The sequence below is a fragment of the Lygodium microphyllum genome, chromosome 17 (assembly GCF_053477565.2).
Source record: "Lygodium microphyllum isolate KBCC chromosome 17, Lygodium_microphyllum_v1.1.10, whole genome shotgun sequence".
Taxonomy (NCBI): domain Eukaryota; kingdom Viridiplantae; phylum Streptophyta; class Polypodiopsida; order Schizaeales; family Lygodiaceae; genus Lygodium; species Lygodium microphyllum.
In genome coordinates, this window is record NC_141151.1 from 98481877 (window position 1) to 98504893 (window position 23017).

The 23017-nt window shown below is 40.4% G+C and overlaps 2 pseudogenes across 1 annotated transcript; one reads left to right on the forward strand and one right to left on the reverse strand.

Moving 5' to 3' along the window:
* Positions 1-16000: 16000 nt before the first annotated feature.
* On the reverse strand, positions 16001-16681 carry LOC148022178 (uncharacterized; annotated as a pseudogene).
* A 183-nt stretch (positions 16682-16864) lies between these two features.
* Positions 16865-19297, forward strand: LOC148022179 (PHAF1 protein At3g51130-like; annotated as a pseudogene). The gene is made up of 7 exons (XR_015694329.1): positions 16865-16870; positions 17981-18028; positions 18159-18275; positions 18370-18466; positions 18637-18701; positions 18993-19097; positions 19185-19297. The product of XR_015694329.1 is annotated as a PHAF1 protein At3g51130-like (transcript).
* Positions 19298-23017: the final 3720 nt, after the last annotated feature.

Genomic DNA, 23017 nt, shown 5'->3' on the forward strand with positions numbered 1-23017 from the left:
GGCATCTGTATTTTGCCCAAAATCTGGAGCTGCATGGAGAAGAAAGTGCAGAGATAAGCAGAACGTTCAAAACCCTAATTACTCTTAGTAGGGAGCTTCAATCGAGACGAAAAATCATGAGTATAGAGAAGAGAGGGAAAGTGGTATGTTGCTCAACTTTTGGGTCAAACTGATTTCGTGAGAGGCAAAAAAACCGAATTTGAAAATTCTCCAAAAAAGGGAGAAAATACGAGGTGAGAGAAACTCAAATTTTGTATACTATTCATTCTCCCTTTTTTAATCCCCCACTACCCATGTTTTTAATAGAAAAGCCAAGATTTGGAGAGAGAAGATTCACCCTCCATGGACGTCAACATCTAGCCTTCCTATTGGACAATCCAAAAGGCCCACATCTTAAACTATAGTATTTTTAAGGGCCCATTTGTGAGTTCATTTTTTTCCTAATGGTCAATATCATGAGTTCAGACTTCATAGAGAGGCTAGGTTTAGAGATTCAAAAGGATGGCTTCACACTTCTTAGGATGGCTGATGATAGTCTAAGACAACCGGAAGGTTGCATCACTAAAGTCCATGTTACCATTGCGAGCATGGAATGCTATTTGGACTTTAGGGTGATAAGGTTTGCAGGATGTCCTAGCTATCGAGTTTTGCTAGGTAGGAAATGGATCTTATGAACAAATTGCCGAGTCGATATACCCGCTGGTCGAGTGATCCTAGGTCAAGGTGCCCATCATGTAATAGTGGATGCTTACCCTGAGTCTCCTTAGAGTGAGAGAGCTCATTTATCCTCTATTGAACTAGAAACAGTAGATGATCCATCTGATAGTGAGATGTCATTGAGCGATGGATCTAAAGAAGGCTCCACTACAAAGGACATTTATCAAATAACATTGAATGAGCCGATAGAGCCTCAAGATCGAATAAGAGATGCGGATGTTATTGAGTTGGACCTTGGTACGCCTAATGATTTGCAGCCAATTAAATTAGGTTCCATGCTTAATTCAGAGGAGAGATGGGCCTATGTGTCCTTGATTCAAGAGTTTTGTGACATCTTCACTTGGAGCTATGATGAACTTAGGGGCATTCCCCCTGAGCCTGGATGTGCATACTATTCCTGTAAAGGAAGGTACCCATCCTGTACGTCAGAAAGTAAGGCCATGCCTTTTGAATTAAGGGATAGGCTGTTTGAGGAGCTGTAAAAGTTGTGAAAAGCAGGTTTGATCTTCCGTGTTCAACATATTGAATGGTATTCGCCAGTTGTGATTAGAAAGAAGAAGAATAATCAAATCTGGCTTTGTGTAGACTTTAGAGAGTTGAATAAACAGACTGTTAAAGACTACTACCCATTGCCCTTTATTGACCAAATTTTTGATCAACTAGTGGGTAGGGAAATATATTCGTTCATGGATTGCTTTGTAGGGTATAACCAAATGGTGATTATTGAGCAAGACAAGCTGAAAATGACATTTATTACTGTCTTTGGTACCTTTGTGTACCATGTGATGGCATTTGGTTTATGTAATGCACTTGGTTCGTGGCAAAGAATAGTTGACAAGACCTTTGGTGATATCTCCTTAGAGGAGTTGAAAGTATTCATTGATGACCTGGGGGTGGTCACCACAAGAGAAAGGCAGTTGATTATTTTGCAAAAGTGTTTTGAGAGTTGCAGACAATTTTGCATAGTGCTCAACCCACGAAAGTGCATCTTTGGAGTGCCTTATGGGCTATTGTTAGGCCATGTGTCTAGTTCAGTAGGGATTGCGACTAACCTTGAAAAAATCAAGGTCATAGTCGCCATATGTCTACTACGTACTCCAAAGGAGGTGCGTAGCTTTTTGTCATCAATAGGGTATTATTGAAGGTTTATCAATGCCTTGGCAGAAAGAGTGTTGCCACTGATGAACCTATTGTCATTCAACTGTCAGTTTACATGGAGTGATGCTTGCAAAGTATCCTTTGACAATGTGAAGCAGGAGCTTGCGAAAGCACCTATTTTAATAGCACCTAAAAGGGACAAAATGGTCTATATATTTTCAGCAACCACTATGTATAGTATCAGCTACTGCTTATCCCAAATTTTAGGAGGAAAAGTGCTACCATGGGATAGCCTTTGCTAGTCAAAAGTTAGGCATATCGGAAATTAACTAGACTTATATGGAGAAGTTATGCCTTGCGATGATATTTGCGACAAAAAAGTTGAGGCATTATATTCTTTATGAGAAGGTGGCTTTTTATACAAAGGCAAAAGGGGTTTCATTGTTTCTAAACAAGTTACAACCACTTGATCATTTAGCAAAGTGGTTAATCACTTTGTAGGAGTTTCATTACGAGATCAAAAGAAAGCCACCAAAGCTACAGGGCATTGTAGAATATCTTGTGGATTTGAGAGAGCCAAAAGAGGTCTTGGTCGAAGAAAGTGATATGGAGACATTGTTTAAGATTGACACGGCATCTATTCCCTCCTGGTATGCTACTATAACACACTATCTATCTGTAGGAGAGACTGGAGCTACTCTATCCAAATCTGAGAAGAGAAAAATTAAACAACATGCATTGAAATTTTCCTTGATCACAAGAACACTATATTGGTAGGGTGTGGATGATATCTATCGCCGATGTATGACACCTGATAGGGTTCCATTTATCTTGGAGGAGTGCCATGACTCTGCTTGTGGAGGGCACTTTGCTGGGCAGTTGATGGCACAGAAGGCTTTAAGAGATGGTTATTGGTGGCCATCCATCTTTCAGGATTCATTTGAGTATGTTAAGAGATGCAATACATGTCAAAGACATGACAATAGAGAGAATAGGAAGCGTCCACTTACTCAAGTTATGGCTACCCTTCCATTTGAGAAGTGGGGCATCGACTTTGTGGGTCCTACTACCCCGCCATCTACCACTCAAAAGAGATATATTATAGTAGCCAGTGATTACTGTCAAGATTGTGGAAGAGAAGGAAGGAGTCTCACTTGTAGCTTTCTTGCTTGCACAATGGGGGAATACACACAAGGGTGGAGGCTGAAAACAGTTTTTCTCTTCTTAGTTGTGTAAACCAAAAGAACTTCCATACAAAGAAATAGAAGAACCCTATATATGGGTCTCAAACCAAACTCAAATAACTAAGGTGGCATACTAACTGAGCCACGAACTAGAGTAGATAAGGATAGCTGTCATCTAGCTATTATTCATGAGCGGTGTACCAACCGCATCTGCAAAACTGACAAGTCGGTGACATAAATACACAATGGTCACCCTGGCGTATCACGAGTGGAGCTCGATATCTCAACACTCCCCCTCGAGCTCAATCCCAATTCCTGAACACCAAGAAGGTCTCTGAACTTGCGCAGCTTCTCTGCGCCCAATGCCTTCGTGAATATGTCAGCTACCTGATCTTCTGTGCTGACATAAACTAGATCAATAAGACCTAGTAAAACCCTCTCCCGCACATAGTGATAATGCACCTCAATGTGCTTTGTTCTAGCATGATAGACTGGGTTATTTGCCAAGTGTATACTACTCATGTTGTCACAATAAATGACAACTGGCCCATCTGTAGGCTGATGCATATCATAAAGTAGCTTATGCAACCAAGCTACCTCACATGCAGCCATTGCTGCACCCCTGTACTCAGCCTCTGTGCTGGACAAGGCAACTGTAGGCTATTTCTTGCTGCTCCAAGTGACTGCAGCACTCCCAAAAGAGAACACATATCCACTGGTAGATCGTCTATCAGAAATGCTACCAGCCCAATCAGCATCAGTGTATCCATGCAACTGTATTTGAACCCCAGTCTCATAAAATAGTCCATACTGCAATGTGGACTTCACATACCTGAGTATGCGTCTAGCCGCATCCAAATGCGGTTTCCTTGGAGCTTGCATAAACTGACTTACCAATCCAACAGCATAGCTCAAATCTGGCCTGGTAATAGTCATATAAATCAAGCTTCCTACTATGCGTCTGTACATAGTAGGGTCTTCCAGAAGCTCACCTGCATCTGCGCTCAGCTTCACATTCTGCTCCAAAGGAACTGAAATAGGCTTATAGCCTGTCATTCTATATTTGGACAGCATGTCCAATCCATACTGCCTCTACAAGAGCTGTATTCCACTTGGTGATCTAATCACCTCAATGCCCAAGAAATAACGCAGCTCTCCCAAATCCTTCATCTCAAACTTCTGCTTCAATAGCATTTTCACATGAAGGATATCTTCATCACTGTCACCTGTCATAATCAAATCATCAACATAAATGACAAGTAGCATAATACCTTTCTCTGTTTTTCTCACATAAAGTGAGAAATCTGCCTTGGAAATCTGAAAGCCAATAGTGACAAGATACTGTCCTATCTTGTCAGACCATGCTCTAGGTGCTTGCTTCAAGCCATACAAGGCTTTCTTCAACCTGCAAACAAACTCAGGATGAACAGCATGCACATAATCTGGTGGCTGCTCCATATAGACCTCTTCTTGCAAATCACCATGCAAGAAGGCATTCTTTACATCCATCTGATGTAAAGACCATCCCTTCGATGCAGCCATAGCAATGACTGCTCTTACGGTTGCCATCCTTGCAATCGGACTGAATGTTTCTTCATAATCAATGCCATATGTTTGTGCATACCCCTTGACTACTAATCTTGCCTTGTATCTGTTCATAGAACCATCTGCATTGTGCTTCACCTTATAAACCCACTTATAGCCAATTGCATTCTTACCTTTATGCAAAGGTACTAACTCCCATGTAGCATTTGCTTCCAAGGCATCCATTTCTTCATCCATGGCTTTCTCCCATTTTTCTTTTCCCATGGCTTGCTCAAAAGAAGTGGGTTCTGGTTCCTGTATCACTTTGACCATATATGCATAGTGAATGGCTGTAAATCCATCATATTTCAGCCTATCCACAGGATACCTAGCCCCTGCGCAAAATAGGTTCACTCCCAGGTGCTCTCAATACATCCCTGGTCTTCCTTACTCCAGGTGTAACAATAGAAGGAATACCCAACTCATCATCAATGCTCTGTTCTGAGCCACTAGATTCACCATCCACATAAGAGTGACCTGCATTCACATCAAACATGGGCTGATCAACCTTCTCTTTTCCTTTTCGTGATACCTGCATACCACTATCTGCATTGCTTTGAGAAGATTCTCCTGATCTCAATCTGCCTGTCCATGGCGAAGAATGTGAACCACTGCTAGAGGACGCTCCAGGTCCACTAATATTTTGTGACTGCTGCTGTGAATTATGTGCAGCATTACCATTTTGTGCATCTACATCATCAATCACATTTACTGGTTTATACCAGCTACTAATCTCATCAAAAACAACATCTCTGCTCACTGTAAACTTACGAGTAGAAGGGTTATAGCATCTATATCCTTTTTGCTGCAGAGAGTAACCAATAAAGATGCACTTCTCAGCTTTTGGATCCAACTTGGATCTCAACTCATCTGGCACATGTACATAGGCAATGCAACCAAAAATTTTCAAATGAGAAATATCTGGTTTCCTACCAGTATACCTCTCCTCTGGAGTCATCCCATGTATTGCTGCAGTGGGAGTCCTATTCATTATGTAGACTGCTGTAGCAACTGCTTCAGCCCAATAAAAATCTGGCAGGTCTTTTTCATTGAGCATGGCACGAGATACCTCTCCAATATGCCTGTTTTTCCTTTCTGCAATTCCATTTTGTTGTGGGGTATGACTGCATGAATATTGCTGCTTTATGCCATGCTCCTGTAAGAACTTTGCAAACTCATTTGAGAGGTACTCTCCCCCTCCATCTGACCTTAGGCATTTTATTTGCAGGTCTGTTTCTTTTTCAACCATAGCTTTAAGAGTTTTGAAATGCCCAAAAACTTCACTTTTCTTTTTCATAAAATACACCCAAACTTTTCTGCTATAGTCATCAATAAAAGTGACAAAATAATGACAGCCTCTAAGAGATGCAGTTTAAGTAGTCCACACATCAGAGTGGATTAATTCCAATGGCTTCTTACTCTCTTGAACATGTCTAGGAAATGGTTTCCTTGCCTGTTTTCCAAACTGATAGGCTTCACATACCTTATGCATTTCTACAACCTTGAATTTAGGCAATCCTGCAATAATATTTTGGGCCTGCATTGATTTAAGTCGATGTACATTAACATGACCGATGCGTTTATGCCAGATATCAATATCTGCAACTACGCTGGTCCCATGTGCAAACATTGCTGCACTCAATTTAGACATGTCTGCATCCAACATAAACATTCTGCCCTTCTTCTTTCCTTTTGCTATCAAGCGACCTTTATTTTTCATATCCTCAACAAAGCATCCATGAGGATTAAATCTGACCTGCAAGCCCTGCTCAACCATTTGACCAACAGAAACTAGATTCTTGGTGATATTCGGGACATGAAATACATCTGACATGTATTTCTTTTTCCCATCCTGCATAGACAAAGGAATTTTTCCAATCTGCACAATAGGATGTGCAGTATCATCACCAGTCTCCACAAATCCTGGTTTTTTCATTTTCCTTGCATCCTCCATCCATTCTGCATGACCTGTCATGTGGTTTGATGCACCTGAGTCAACATACCACACTTCGTTGCTTTCTTCTGCACTTGTCACAGAATTGTTCATGTGTTGCACCATAAACAAATGTTCTTTTCTGTCATCACCCTGTCTACTAGAAGATGCATAATTTCCTTGTTGCAGTTTTCCATTCATGATGTCATTCTACTTTTTATAGCAGTCTTTAGCCATATGACCCATTTTACCACAGTAGTAGCATTCAACATTACTGTTTGCATTTTGGCCTCTTTGCCATCCACCACGACCTCTTTGGCTCCCCCTGCATCTAGAGTTACCACGTCCTCCTCCATAGGACTGGTTTTCTTGAGTTTGCTGCATATTCTGATTTCTACCATGGCCTCCAAATCGGCCTCCTCTACCTCTACCTCTACCTCTTCCAGCATTTGAGTAGAAGACAGCTTCTTTTGAAGTTCCTCCTGAAGAAGATGCACCACCATTTCTTTGCTCCTCAGAAATTAGAAGAGCAATCAGCTCCTCAAAATCAGGAAATCTTTCACGGACGGAAATGGATGTTCGGAACTGTGCATAATCCTTTCCTAGACCATTCAAGGTCACAGAAACTAAATCATCATCTTCCACTGGCGACCCAATGGAAGCAAGTGCATCTGGAATCTTCTTCACCTTCATGTGGTAGTCGTTGATGCTCATATTTTCTCTTTGCACATTGTGCAACTCTTGCTTGAGCTGCATTTTCCTAGCTTGCGTATTTGTGCTATACATTTTTGACAAAGTATCCCATGCCTCCTTTGGCGTACTTGCATCTTGAATATGCACAATAATAGAGTCTGAAATGCTGATAGACAGCCAGTACATAACTTTCCTGGCTCTCTCATGCCATTCTTTAAATGCCTGCATTTGCTGTTGATTGGGAACATCAGGAAGAACTGGTTCTTCTTCATTTCCTGCAACAAATTCCCAATATCCTTTTCCCATAAGGAAATTTGTCATTCTAAACTTCCATGCTTGGAAGTTGTTCTTGTCAAGCTTTTCAGTGACAATCTGTGAAAGAGAATCAGACGCCATTACAGAACACTGCAAAAAATTCTGTCACTGCAAAGAACACAGCTTCAGCCTCACAAGGGCAAATCTGCAAAACTGGCGAAAGTGGTATTTGACCACACAGTCACTTCCTAGTGACGATTTTGCATATACAGGAACCAAGGATGATTCTGTAACTCCCAATGTCTCTACACACGAGCATACGATGCAATATCTGTGGTAACTTTTCACCGACCTGTAGAACAGTGATCGCACAGCATAAAACAGGGCTTTTTCTTGAGTGCGTGCAGAAAACTTCCGCCTCCAAAACAAGTCCCGAAATGGCCTCAAATCAAAAAAACAGGGTCGCCAGGGGCTAAAGCCCTATCCCGCAGCATATACTGCCCTCTTGCTTCACCGCGAAGGCGCTCAACCTGAGACAATGCACTCTTGCAATTTTCGGCTGTGCTACCTGTAGAGATCTGCTCCCAAAACAGAAAATGAAAGCAACACTGCTCCTCTTACCAGAACACCGCGAGCTTGGCTTGCTTTCTTGAGCTCCTTACCACGAACAAGGCTCTGATACCATGTCAAGATTGTGGGAGAGAAGGAAGGAGTCTCACTTGTAGCTTTCTTGCTTGCACAATGGGAGAATATACACAAGGGTGGAGGCTGAAAACAGTTTTTCTCTTCTTAGTTGTGTAAGCCAAAAGAACTCCCATACAAAGAAATAGAAGAACCCTATATATGGGTCTCAAACCAAACTCAAATAACTAAGGTGGCAACGGTCACCCTGGCGTATCACGAGTGGAGCTCGATATCTCAACAATTACTTTACAAAGTGGTCAAAAGCACGAGTGACGAGGAAGGACAATGCAAAAGATACTTCTAGTTTCCTACTTGAGCAGATCATTTGCTGTTTCGGTCCGCCAAAGGAAATAGTATCGGACTGTGGAATCTATTTTTTAAAAAAGGTGATTAAAAGCCTGACTGAAGCATGAAAGATCAAGCATAATAAGACGACCCCCTATAATCCGAAAGCCAATGGACAAGCTGAAAGTACCAATAAGCAGCTTGTGGGTATCCTGTCTAAGATAGTCTCTGAAAGGAATTGGGACTGGGATACCAAATTGTATGTGGCAGTATGGGCGTATAACATGACATTTAAACAAGCCACTGGCCACACCCCATTTAAATTAGTTTATGGGGAGGAGTGTGTCTTGCCCTTGGAAATTGAGTTGCCGACCATAAGATTTGCAATCAATCATTCTTTGGGTGAGGAAGATGCTCTATTCGAGCGTTTTACAACTATAGCCCACTTGGATGAGCTTAAATTTTTAGAGTTTGTTGCACTAGGAAGTGGCTAAGCATCGGATGAAGCGGTTGCATGATCTAAAAGCGAAGAGGTATACCTTTAAAAAAGGATAGTTAGTTATGTATTACGATGTGCATAGGGAGCTATTTCCAGGGAAGCTAGAACCTAGATGGGATGGCCCTAACAAGATAGTTAGGATAGGTAGAAATAAGTCCACGGTCTTACTAGCTGATCTATAAGGAGTGGAATTTAAACATAAGGTTAATCTTAATAAGATTAAACCTTATTATTTTTTAGTATGCTAACGAGCTAAATGCATTGTAGGTCCATGCTGGGGTTGATTTGAGACCTACAAGAGAGTTTAAACTGGTTGATGGGACAGTTAATCCCTTATTTGGAGCACCCATATTTAGAGCAAAGATATCATTAGGGGAAACTTATCTAGTGGAGCAAAGGATACAAAGTGATTGAGCAAGAAGACAGTACCTTTGTGTGGGAGATTAAAGTTTTTTGCCATCACTGTTTACAAATCTTGACAAGCATCCCTGTTGATTTTAATGAAGAAGGTGGGATGGAGCCATCAGTTCACCCTCTAAATATACTGAATTTTGATTATCATCATTACAAATAGGGGAGTTCTTGATGGCTGGCTGTGTAAACCCATTATACTTTGATGGAGCATCCCGAGGCCCTAATAAAAAAGGGAGTGTTGGAGTAGTTTTCTGAGATCCCCGACGTAGAGTTACAATGAAATTAAGTACTTATCTCGAGATAGGATTCACTAATAACATGGCAGAGTATAAGCTTTGATTATGGGACTAAATATTGCCAAGAAAGGTGGTATTCGATGGTTGTTAGTAAAAGGGGATTCCCAACTGATCGTAAATCAACTAAATGGGACATACACAGTCTAGAATCCTATCCTTCGCATGTATCATCGAACTGATATAACCCTACTTGTTGCTGAATTTGAGAGCATCTCTCTTCAGTTGATCCCACATTATTGGAATCAATTGCGGATTCATTAGCCAATTTTTCTTATGAGGAGGACCTCTTCTTCAACTGTGGTCCTATTCTGGATGTTGTTGACCTGGTCGTTTGTGGGGAATGTTATCAAACCACATGTTATATGGTAGGCGATGGTTGATATGGCTAATGCGAAGAGGTGATGAGACCCATCTACCACTACTATCTTGGACCCATAGGTTGATCAGACGACATGTTATGCGTACGCCTCTTGCTATATATGCAGGAGGTATGGGTCACAACTTGATGCATTTAGTTTAGAGCTAAGAGCCCTGTTTTTCCCATTGGAATAGAGCGTATTTTCATATATCTACCTTCTTCCAAGGAGGGATCTTTATGAGCTGATTTGCTTGATTTCTTTAGACCAAGAGGGCCACTTGCTTTAGGGTTTTAATGTTTGATTTCCTTAGGCCAAGAAGGCCAGTTAGTTTTGTAGTGTCTTGTTTGATTTCTTTAGGCCAAGAGGGCCACTTTGTTTGTAGTAAAATGTGCTATTTCTTTAGGCCAAGAGGGCCCTATGTCTGTTTGGTGTAGGTATGGTTAATGCTTTGCTGTGTTTTAGTGATTGCACCATATAGGTTGATGAAGTTGTTGGAGGGAGCCTTTGCTGCGGAGGAGCTTCTTGTGGCCATTCCAAGTGGTTTCGTTCCCTTTTTGAGTCTTTTTCCCTTAAGTAAATAATGATACATGTGTATGCACATGTGCTTTTTTTTGTTTGTTGGGGACCGGAAATCAAGGCATGAAGTCCTAGGTTTAGGTTCTATATGTTTGGGGGAGGTCTGAGTAGTTTTTACGTCATGTACCGGCATTATCAGGTATTGGAAGACCTGTTTTAGACAGTGTCGAAGGGTTTTTGAAAACAAAGTCGTGTCCACAGAGGATCTTGACGAATTTCAAGATAGAAGATCAATCAAGTAAATAAGCAAGACGAGAAAATGATGCCAAGACTTTGTTTTATTTCTACCAATAACTAATACAAGGTACAAGAAGAAGAAACCCAAGCGGTCTCTGGGCTTAGGCCACCCATAAACTCCTTCTCCAAATCAATGATTTAAAATCCAAGCATCATCTGAGCGGCCCCTCTAGGCTTATTTGAGAAACAGCATACACAGGTCTAACAGCATTGTCCTTCCAAAGTATATTTGGGAAAGGTAAGTATCTACAATTCACTCTGTCATGTCTTCATATGTACACGTCGACTGGAGCGAGAGCTTGATGCAACACATTCAGAGCTACGAAGGAGTTGAAGCGTCAATTGATGATATTCCCTGCAATGTTTGTACCATGTAGACTAAAGTCCACTCGAGTTCAACTTAGCTCGCTAGTTTGCTGCTAGTTAACGACCCGGCCATCTGGTCTCCCTCATTTTACTCAGTAGTAGATTTAGAGCTAAGTCTTCCCGATCTTGGGAGTAGTAATTTAAGGGATCCTGATTGGATCACATGGTGTCATGATGCTTTTTCTCGATTGTGCTCCTCCCCCCCCCATGTCAAAATTTCTGTTCTTCCATACTCCAGATGTCTATAGGTGAGATCCTATTATCTCCCTTAGCATCTGGTTTGAACCTTGTTCCGTTTCACATCAAAAGACTATAGCAACTAACGTATGGTTATTCAGATCTCACTGTGCAGATCATCCTCGATCAACGATGGATTCAGTCTAATCTGCATATGTTGCTGATCAACATCGTGAATTTGATATGCTCCCCATCATCTTAATCGGAATGGTTGCAGCATGCCATATCAAATCTTTGTCTAATCTGGATTACATCAGGGCCTTCAAACTTGCAAGTGATGCTGTTTAGCGAAGTGGGCAACAAGCTCAGAAGGTAGTTCTCCTTCCCCTTCCTAATCCATAGCTACGAGAGCTATTATCAATCCACGATCCTCAAAGAAAGTGTGCTGTTCTTCCAGACCGATTGCTGTCCTCCTTTATTTATAAACCTCTTCTACAGGGATAGCAAGAAAAGATTCTACATTCTTCATGATTCCACCAGGCAGCAAGACAAACTTGTTCCTTATATTTGGTTCTCTGTGCCCTAATCTAGGGGTCTCAACAGTAAGAACAATTGCTCTATATCCAGCTTTCTCTGCTCGATGGACCAGTTCTTCAGCTAACCTCCAAAAAAGTATTGTGGGAAGGCATGGCCCCCGATTTAGCCCAGTAAGCCCCTTTTGATCTTGTCGTTGATCCCATTGACAATGGGTGGAAAGAGCACTTAGCTTTTTAAAGCATTGCTCTCTGTTTTTCATTATCTACTATCGCCGTTCTATCTCAAAAACGTGCCCTGCTTTTGTTCACATCATCATGTTCAAGCCTAGCAGCTTTTTCAAAGCATCCACACTTTTGGTCTTTCTTTGAGGCCTGGGCCATTTCGATTGCAGCAGCCCCTAGTCGTCCACTTGTAGGGCATTCTTGTATTTCTTCTTATCTTAGATCCGGGATTTCTTGTACCACTTTGACAACTTCAGCAATCTTCCTTGGCATCGGTTTTTTCAATATTTTTGATACTCACACACACACAAGCATTCATTCACACACACACAGAGATAAATGCACACAAATAATATTATTTACAATGGAATGATGTCCCATAACACACACGGGTTTGAGAGGATAACTGGAAACACACTTACGGGAAAGCTAGGGTTCATACACACACAAACACGCAAGCCACATGCAGAACAAAATGCAAACACAACGACTAGGTATACACAAAACACGAATGTCACACACATAAACTTTTTGGTGGATTCCACACCTCGGATGCGCAGCAACACGACAATGGGCATTCTGATGACCCTGTTCTGCTGACCTACTAGGCGGTTGTTCTAGGAGGTCGTGTTAGTGTGGGGCAGTTAGAGAAGCCTACTAAAAATAACCAAAAGAAAAAACCCTAAATATCCGAAAGAAAATATATGAATATAGAGAGGTCTGTATAAAGGTCTAACCCCTATAAAAATAGTAAAAGAAAGAAAAAAAAATCCTTGTGCAGTTGTCCATCACCTTGTGAAGGCTAGGATCCTAGGGATAAGACAAGACCCGGGGCCAATGCCTTGTCTTCCTAGGGGTGGCATCTAGCTGAAAATAAGAATAGAAGGTTGGAGCGAAAATAAAAGTGAGTGTTAGAAAAGGATTACGTGCCACCTTGCGAGGGCTTGGTAGGTTCTTGGGTATTGAGACAGGACCTGAGGCCGATGCCTTGTTCTCCATGGGTCACTACGCTCAGCTCCCTCATTTTTGCATGCCCAAGTATGAAAACCTAACGAAAGATGTGCCAAAAACCGATACTACTTTTTGATCAGGCTATAGGAGTCCTTGCCTAGGAGGAGCTCCTGGTTGAGTTGTCCTTAGTTTGGAAGGTAGTTCAAACCACCACGTAGGATGACCTCTATGATATTTCTTTTTAGCTTGGTCGTGTTGGAGCAATTGGTTAGTGACTAACTTTAGGCTTTTTGTCAGATTATGTTAGGACTACTCCTCATGGATTTCCTACCTTGGTTTTGTCAGGGGGTAGGGTGAGAGTTGTGATGTGTTTTGTTATGTATCTATTTTGTATCAGCTTGATGCTCTTTGTGGTTGTGTTTATGTGCAGATCTGTTCGTGGGATTCAATGGGATGAGTCGCCCTATCCCGTGGTCGCCAATGAGTGATGATTTTTTACTCCGAGAAGTGCTTAAAAATAGCTAAAAATTCTAAATTTTAAGAGAAAATAGACTTTGTCAAAGGTGGCAACTGCAATCAGTACGATTTTAAGGGGCAAGCAACCACCAACGGGCTCCAAAAGTGCTTCAAAGACCCATCAAGCCATGGTTGGGAAATTTTAATAATTCCTCGGGATGACGGATGAGCCTTTTGGAAGTGGCTGGCAGTGGTGTGGGGACGGTGATTTTTGACTCTGAGAAGTGCTTAAAAATAGACAAAAAATCCAAATTTCAAGAGAAAAATAGACTTCATTGAAGGCAATAGCTCTACAATTCAGTACAATTTTAAGCGGCAAGCAGTCGACATGCTCCAAAAGTGCTTTAAAGACCCATCGAGCCACGGTTGGGAAATTTTAATAATTCCTCAGGATGACGAATGAGCCTTTTGGAAGTGGTTGTTAGTGGGGGAACTTCGAGTGGATCAGCTAGAATTTTCCAGAGCATTAAACAAAGGCCGGACACGAAAATGGTAGTCCCCAAGGCGGAGAATCAAAGGAAAGTCAATGTAAGAGGACTTGGAGGCCAAGGGAGTATGACCCTTGGGGTCTCCACCAAAAAATTTCACCGAGGGGGGGGGGGGCATTTCTTACGGACGAAAAAAAAAATGTTGGCGCCATGGATGCAGACGACGTTTTCAGGAGGGAGAGGGAGAGGCGGTCATGGCACCTCAATGTAACCGTATAAATTGATCATACCAGGATGATACACTCTTTCTTCACTCTCCATCATCAATCTTTGTGCGAGCAATGACTACCTAGACTTGAAGAACCAGTTTCAGTATTTCTCTCTCCTCCATCTTTCTCCTCCAAATGGTGCTTCACATGGCAAGAATCAAGATGAGAATGCGATGACGCATGCTTGTCTGGTATGAACCGGATTGCTCCAAGATGAAGAGGAGGCTGAGGGGATACGCAATACACAAGTAAGCGGTATGCATCATTTTTACAAAGGAAATTTGCTTCTTTTTTATGTTTGATGGTTGAAATGAAATTCATATGGAACAAAAATTTGTTTGGATATTTTTTGCATTATGATTGAGATCTATGCATAAAAGAAATGCAGATCCATAATAATAAATAGTCACAATAATTAAGTGAGAGCCCAAAAAGCGCCTTTTTAGTGTAAAAATGAAGGTTTGATTGGTTTTGGGTGGGAAAAAGAGATGTGCGTGGGATAAAATTCTGAGACAAAACATCTTTCAGCTTTTATAATTAGTCACTGATTATAATTCAGAAAATAATATATTTTATGCACACATAAATAGAGAAAAATAGCTAAAAAGGAGAAAAAATAGGATTTTCGCGTTATAAAAATCTAGAAAATTATGATTCGTGGTTATGGATGTATAATAAAGCTAAGACATGAATTTTGACTTCAGGTTGAATTTTTTTATATGTCATAGTTCATGGTTTTTTTGTTTTATGCAAAAAATAGATACAAAATAAAACCATACACATATGCAACACATCATAACCTAAACGTTAGAGGGAAAGGGTGATGTTAAGAGATTAAGAGGGCTGAGAGGGTGTGAATTTTTGAGATATTTGATTGTGCATTTCATTTAGAATTGTGATATTCCAGTTGTAGGGGCTAGTAACACGAGAAATCGGTGCTAGTCTCCATATATCAAAGTATACGTTTAATGAAAATCATGAAAGGACTGCTTTTCCACATCACAAAGTGCTGATTTGATGAATATTTTTTGGGCACTAGGATCATATGCACTATGCATGATGCATGACATGGTATTAGTCCTGGATCGCATAGCAATTGTCCTACTAGGATATGACTTATACGTAGAGTGGAAATGAGCCTTTGCTATAGGATAGTTGTACGCTTTCTTTGGGACTGTTTGGTGAGGGTCTATATATTCCTGGATCATATAAAACAAGAAAAGTGTGGATTTGTGCGTTATGTTTTATATGTTGGAGTGATACATCTTGGGGCCAATCCCTGAGGTGTAGGAGATTCGCAGTGGAGCCACGGCAATCAGCCGAGAGGGGAGCTTCCTTATGTTTGTGTTACGAGGCACTATGCCTATATGTTATGGGATCTCCCTCTGAGGAGAAAGGAAGGTAAACGTTGGAATACGTCTCAACTACAAACACATAATTAAGTCTATCTAGTATACATCAATGTATTACAGACGCTCCTGGCCCGCGAGGCCGTGTGGTAGGGTTGTCTATTGTGTGTATGAGGTTCGGCTAGTGCCATAGCTAGTGCGGACCATTTTAGGTTCCATCACTTACACTATTCATTGCACTTGAATTAGAGATGTGCCGACTTGTTCATTTGACTTCAAAACATGTAATGTTAGATAGATATACAAGTTAGTGTGCTCCAGATAAGATCTAACATTTTATTGGCTTAATGTGGCCGATAATTTCTTCAAGAGTCACCAAAGCTCTTTTCTTTGTTTGGGATTATGATAGTGTAAAATATAGACATAATTCTTTGGTATAGAGACACTAGCATATAGGTAAGCCTTGAGGTTAAGATACAAATAATCTTCCACAGGTATAGCCTTGGCATGACCTAATCAATCGATAAGAAATATATCTTATACAGTCATTCTATAGAACTAAAAATTATGGTCCTTAGGCATGTCTTTTATTTCGGGGTGTTTTGAAAATAGAACTCCTGCTACAAAACTTGAATCCTTTGTGTATCAGTGGACATCATGCATTTATTTAGATAATGTGATCCTCGCACATGAAGGGGTTTCAATATCACTGTTTTCAGAGGTGCCTAGTGGAGACTCACTGACAGTCAGAGATCAATATGGAATGATAGATATATCACTTGAAATTGGATCAAGACTAGATAAATAAGGTACAATGGTTGAGATTCCAACAGGTCCGTTACTCTAGGAAGCCACATTCTTGAAAGGGATTCCATTCAGATAAATAGATACAATGCTGCCAACGCCCCAATAGTTAGATTGGACATGCCAACGAGCATACTTCAGCAAAATTAAGCTTCTTTGATCAAAGCGATTATAAGAAAAAAGACATTGATGGCGATGGTGATGTCGAGCAGAGAAGACATAGGGCGAGATGTTGAGCTTGGTCTCCATGTTCATGATTATGAGCGATATAAGCCATAATGGGTGACTATATTAGCCTTCGTCTTAGCCCAGATTGTTGATTGATGCTTGGTGGCTAAAGCCCAGGATGGAAATTACAGCCAGTAGGGCGACTGCACAAAAGACCGGGTCTTCTTCACCATTGTCATCATCTTCTCCCTCATCACTATCATCATGACTGTAGGTTGATAGGTAGGTAGGAAGGTCTCCGCCCCTTGGAAGTAGTAGTAGTTATAGGGCTGATGGCGAATATAAACAAGTAGAGAAAAAGGAGGTGGCATCCTCCAAAGCAACACCAAAGATCAACAGCTCGCAAGATGGCAATTATGGGCCAGAAGTACGAAGAGGAGTAGAGGCTGAAGAAGATGGCGCAATGTCCTCACGCCATAGAGAAACGATTGTTTCAATCAACTTGACATTTTTCCGTCCACCACAAAGCTTTTATGATCCTGGTTAATGGCATCTGCTTGGCACTTGCCTTTTAAACTGAAAAAAACTCCATCAATAGCACCATCTTAACGCGGTTGCACATTAAAGCTCATGGCTTTTCCACAAGACATCCTTTGACGTCAATGATTATGTCAACCTTGTCGCCTCCAAAAAACTTATAAAAAGCATTCAATTTTTTTCACCTCTGAATGACACCAATGATGATGCTTTAACATCACCTCCGCTTTTGCCATACATTAGGATAAGAGTACATGATCATTCTACCACTTTGACTGCCTTATCAATAAAGCCACATCTACCATTATCCATGGGTATAAAACACTCTTCCATTACACAAAGTGCAACAGCAAGATTGTAGTGGTAATCAGCTAGAAAATCCACATCCTCAAAAAGACCAGTCTCTCTCCTCACATCTCAATAGATACCAAGAGAGGCCATTGTCCAAGGTATGTGTAATCCCGATAAGCTTTGTCAATACCGAATATATCTTTTTACAATGTGGCAAGTTGTTTATTGTGCAAGCAAGATACATGATATCGATGCTCACATTGAACACACAACAACATGCTATTTGTAGTGCTTGTTTTATCCTGGCTAGTATTGCAATAATAACATTAACATTTTGGCCAAAACCAATCTCCTTTTAGAATATCTTGTATTTGTAAACAGGATGTGTAATAGGTAGAGGGGCAATGGTCACAACATAGCAAGTCTCCACCATCTCCACAAAGAATGCAAGTGTTGGATGTAGCAACACTCCACTTAAATGTCCATGATATGAGTGGCAGATTACCTTTTATTATTTTGTGGTTACTCTGAGCTTTCATTTTATTATTGCAGGATGTCTGGGCAGAGCTTGGTCGACCATGTGGGATCCACAAAAAACAAGTATGTGCAAGCTTGTTCATTGAAACCTGGATCAAAGTTCATTTTCTTGATTTGAGCTTTCATAAATGTTGAAGGGAAACTTGGAAAGAGACTGAACATCATTTGTGTGTATGAATTGAAATGGTTTCAGGTAGATCCTATGGTGATACATTCTGCATCATCAGATTCTAAACCAAGGACAACCCTATGTGGGGACTACTTCTACAATTACTTCTCACGAGGAATTGGCATTTTGTTTGATGGGTAGGTGCTGTCATAATTGTCATGTACGACACGTTCTCCTCTGTTTCCTTTCACAAAAGTTCATAATGGAGATCACCTGTGTGAACTTTGTTTTGCAGACGAACGGTATAAAAAAGTTTGTGCTGCACACAAACTTTCCTGGCCATACAGATTTCAACTGCTACATTAAGTGCAATTTTAAGATTCATTGTCCTTGTAAGGATTTAGTATTGCTTGATGTCTCATTTGCTGATAGTGCCTCAAGATCATTGTATTATTCGGCTGCATCACATATTTTGGAATCAGTACTACTGCACAGCATTTTTTGGAATTCTGCCAAGGCCTTAGCTTGTGTGATCAATAGCTTATTTGTGTCCCTTGTGCAGCTGATGATGGGGAGGCTCGGGTCTCAAGTACTATACTGCCAGAAACAAAATGGAATCAAGTGAAGGTATTTCCTTAAAGAGCAAAACGATATTTGGTATTGTACGGAAGGCAATAAGCCAAGTTTCCAGGTGGAAAGAATAACTAATTAGATGATCACTTCTAGTCATGTAGCTGATAAGTCTATGATATTGACTTGCTCATTCATATTTACACAGATGGGTTATTTATCTTCTGTGCTGTGAGCTTTTTGTCAAGTCATTGTGGTTCAGCCAGTAGCATCATAATACCAAAATCTTGATTCAGAATATCATTAACATACTTAGTCTCGACTCTTGCTAACAAGAAATAAATACAGGAGCTCCTAGGAGATGGTGGCCATGCGGCTATTCAAACACAGGGTTCTGTCAGCAACCCTTTTGGGCCCACATTTGTATATAGTTATCGCAATATTGCTCTTGAGGTTAGGATTCCAAGTGTACTGGATTAGCACTGTCTGCTTTTTGCACAATACATATATGGTTTGTCATGATGTTTTGGAATCTTTCAGGTCATGAAGAATGGACACATAGCCACTGTCACATTATTTCAGTCCTTTATGGCGTAAATAAATTCCATAGATGAGAGGGCTTATGGATTTGCATTGAATTTGATACATGGGACTTTCATCTTGATATTTTGTAGTCTGCTGTGGTCCAAATATACCAAAGGATGGCTTGCAAAGTCCCCAGATTGGTCTAGTCTATCATGACATGACCAATGTTGTAGATATATATCCTCCCATGTTAGCCATTAGGTGTTCATATTGTAAATTAACCCCATTGATGTAATATACTCCACCTTGTAATTGTAAGTCTCCAATTCAATCATGGTGCAATTTGTTGTGATGCATCCAAATTGGGAAGACAGGGTTTGGTTTGATCCAAGGCAATTCAGGATTTTGATCAGTGCGCACAGTTGATCAAGTCAAATGGGGAAAGTCCAAAGTGAAGGATCAACATTACGACCTTTTCCTTTGGTCCTTGAGTCTTCAAAACAGATTCCTTCATATGAACTTATTTTTCAATGCATCATGCCCTAACAAAAAATATGCTTTGGAAGAGAATTTTGTGCCCAATCATTCATGCAATTTGTAAATTAAAATCCATGTAATGCAATCATTCAAACAATACTTCCACACAAAAGTTTATGAATGCACTGAAGAGATTGAGCCTAGCCTAAGCAGTTGTTCTCGTGCATCATGCAAACAAAAAGATACACAATGGAAAATAAATTCCTAATGAACTGACTAATATGTTCAAATTCTTGGAAAAAAATTCCACCCTCAAGTTTGTAGTGATTGACACACAGCATCAGGACACTGCAATGGGTTCCCAAAACCTTGTTGCGTGGTCAAGGATTTTATGTGAAAATTTGTTGGATTTGGTTGCCAAAACCACTTGTAAGCCCACCTCCACTGACCATTGGCCAAGGTCCATCAAGGTCCAAGAGAAATAGAAAGAGACCTAAATGTAGCTCTAGCTCAATGACCAATAGACTTGCAAAGATACACACTTTCAAGCTAGTGACCAAGCAACTAGTTCCTAAGATGGGCGCCCATATTCACAATTTTGGAAGTGCAATAGCATGAAGCAGTTACTAATCCACAAGAGGAACTAGCAATGCTAAGCAGTCATTAAGTCAAAAAGGGACACAACAGTATACCTAGTGATGCTACTCATGTTGAAATATAAAGTCCAAGGAAGGTGAATATAGATCCCTCTAGTGTTGACAAGCACTAATCCATAGAAGTTGCTAGTCCTTCAAAATAGCTAATGACTCCCAACAACCAAGAATATTTGTCATCCAAGCCAAAATAGAATATCCAACAACAACAACAACCTAGTACAATTGCTCAATCCATTAAAAAGGATCCACAAGGGATAGCTAAGAAAACATCAAAAGATCAACAATCTCCCTCCATGAGTGTTGTTAAAAAGAAACCTAGAAATTCCAAGACCACAAGACTACTTTCAATTGGTCCTCCGCAGATCCTAATATGCAGTCATCTTTGACTAAAAAGATTGACCAATCCACTGCCTTAGAAATTATTACTTCCAATTCTAAGGTGGAAGCTACATAGTCCCAACCCTTAGCTACAACCAAACCTATCAATTCAACTAAAGACCAAGCCTCTAGTACTTCAAAGTCACAACAAAAGACGAACTCTAGCCCAAAGAGCACAATGAATCCCATGATCCACAAATATTGTTCTTCACAGCCAAAAGCTCTAGTGCATTTAATCCCAATCAAGAAATCGCTCATGGAGGCTTTAGAAAATATGGGGCAACAAAGGAATCAATCCAAGATTACGAGTTCTAAGTAACTGGATGAATTACTATTGACTTCACTCACTCATGCACATTTTCATACTGACATTGGAATTTAGACTATTGAGGATGATTAGCTCTTAGAAATGCCTCTGACATGGTAATCACAAATTTTTTTGTGTTATCTAGTGGTCGTGGGAGGAGCCATGAAGAAAATGACCAAGTCGGAGCAAGAGAAGCATCACTTGATTCCTGTGTTCCACCTTCAGTAGTGCATTGCAAGCAAAGTAGATATTGCATTATAGCAAAGAAACCAAAAGGACAAAGTGAGTTTGAAAGGAAATGGTATTCTAGTCAAGGTTCAATTGCAAGGTATAGCATCCATCTAATGACTATTTTTTAGCAAAGAAAATTACTCTTGACTTTCATGCATGATCCAACATATATAATACCTACATCTTTGAGAGTGCTTGTGACTGTCCATAGTGTCAACATTTATAAACTTGCTAAGCTAGATCCATTATGTGACAAACCCTTTTTAGAAGAAGAGATACACATTGGAAGTTAATTGGGAAAAATAAACATGATGATTGATGTCATTAGATATATTTTCTACCTTACACATAACCCACAACTTCTTAATGGCCATGTTTTGTTATAGTACAATCCCAATTATTAGATTAGTTTATCCCAAGGTTGAATGAGGCAACACATAGTCTTTCATTTGCTTCTAATACCACACAGAATGACTCTTCATCCCATGATGTGAAGCAGAGTAATGTAGATCAAATTTCTATTGACACTGACACAATGGCTAAAAGTAGTGTGCTTGAAATTCCAAATCCTAAGGCCATAGGTACTAACATCCCTACTAATCCACACCACCAATTTAACCAAGTTGAGCTAGCTAAATCCCAAGATGCTCCATAGGAGGCTACTCAAAGTTAACTCCAAATCATCCTTACTAAACGTGACCCTCCTTCTTGTCTCTAGCCTTTACTTGTTTATCAACTTCTTGACACCATGGCTATTTATTTTGGCTAAGAAATTCAATTCCTTTGAGCCAGAATGTCTACTCCAATTTGATGTGATATTCACTACTTATGTCAAGCTTTTTGCAATGATCGATTTGGGCCTTATTGATGATGAGATGATACAAGTTTCTTTCAAATGGATAGAAGCAATTACAATCATGCCAACTTATTCTCTCTTATGCTTCTGTGACCAAACTTAAAGACCAATCAACACTTGATGGAGCTTGAGTAGAATAACAATTCCTTAAGTCCATTCTTGTAGAAATGGTTTTCTCATTGGCATGACAATACTTGTGATGGCAGTTGTCTTATGACAACGGTTGACTAGCGTCGTATAGTCAGTACTCTTCAATACAATCTAAGTTGCTATGAGACTAGTTACTTTGCATTCTATCATCTTGGCTCGACATCTGGGCTTTGCCAAATTATTGGAAATACCACCCATTGTTTGATAAGATTATAATTGAAGAGGGTTTGCACATTTTCAGTCGCTTTGTAGGACCATCCTTACTTGGCGATCTGATTACTACATTTTTGGACTAGCTACAAAATTGACTGACTTGGGCGCTTTTTTTAAGTTAAGAGTACAATCCACATTTCTATGATTGATGGATTCCAAAAACTACAAAACTACAAAATACTACCCCCTTGTGTATCTAACCTTTTTTTCCTTGTATATATTTTCTTATGTTGCACTCACAAGAGCCAAAGACCCTTTGACTTTTGAAACAATGCTACATCTTTTGTGAGAGTAAGATCAAGGTATAAGATCACAACTTTTCCTCACGTACACTGGTCAAATGCTATGTGTGTGTGTGTGTGTGTGTGTGTGTGTGTGTGTGTGTGTGTGTGTGTGTGTGTGTGTGTGTGTGTGTGTGTGTGTGTGTGTGTGTGTGTGTGTGTGTGTGTGTGTGTGTGTGTGTGTGTGTGTGTGTGTGTGTGTGTGTGTGTGTGTGTGTGTGTGTGTGTGTGTGTGTGTGTGTGTGTGTGTGTGTGTGTGTGTGTGTGTGTGTGTGTGTGTGTGTGTGTGTGTGTGTGTG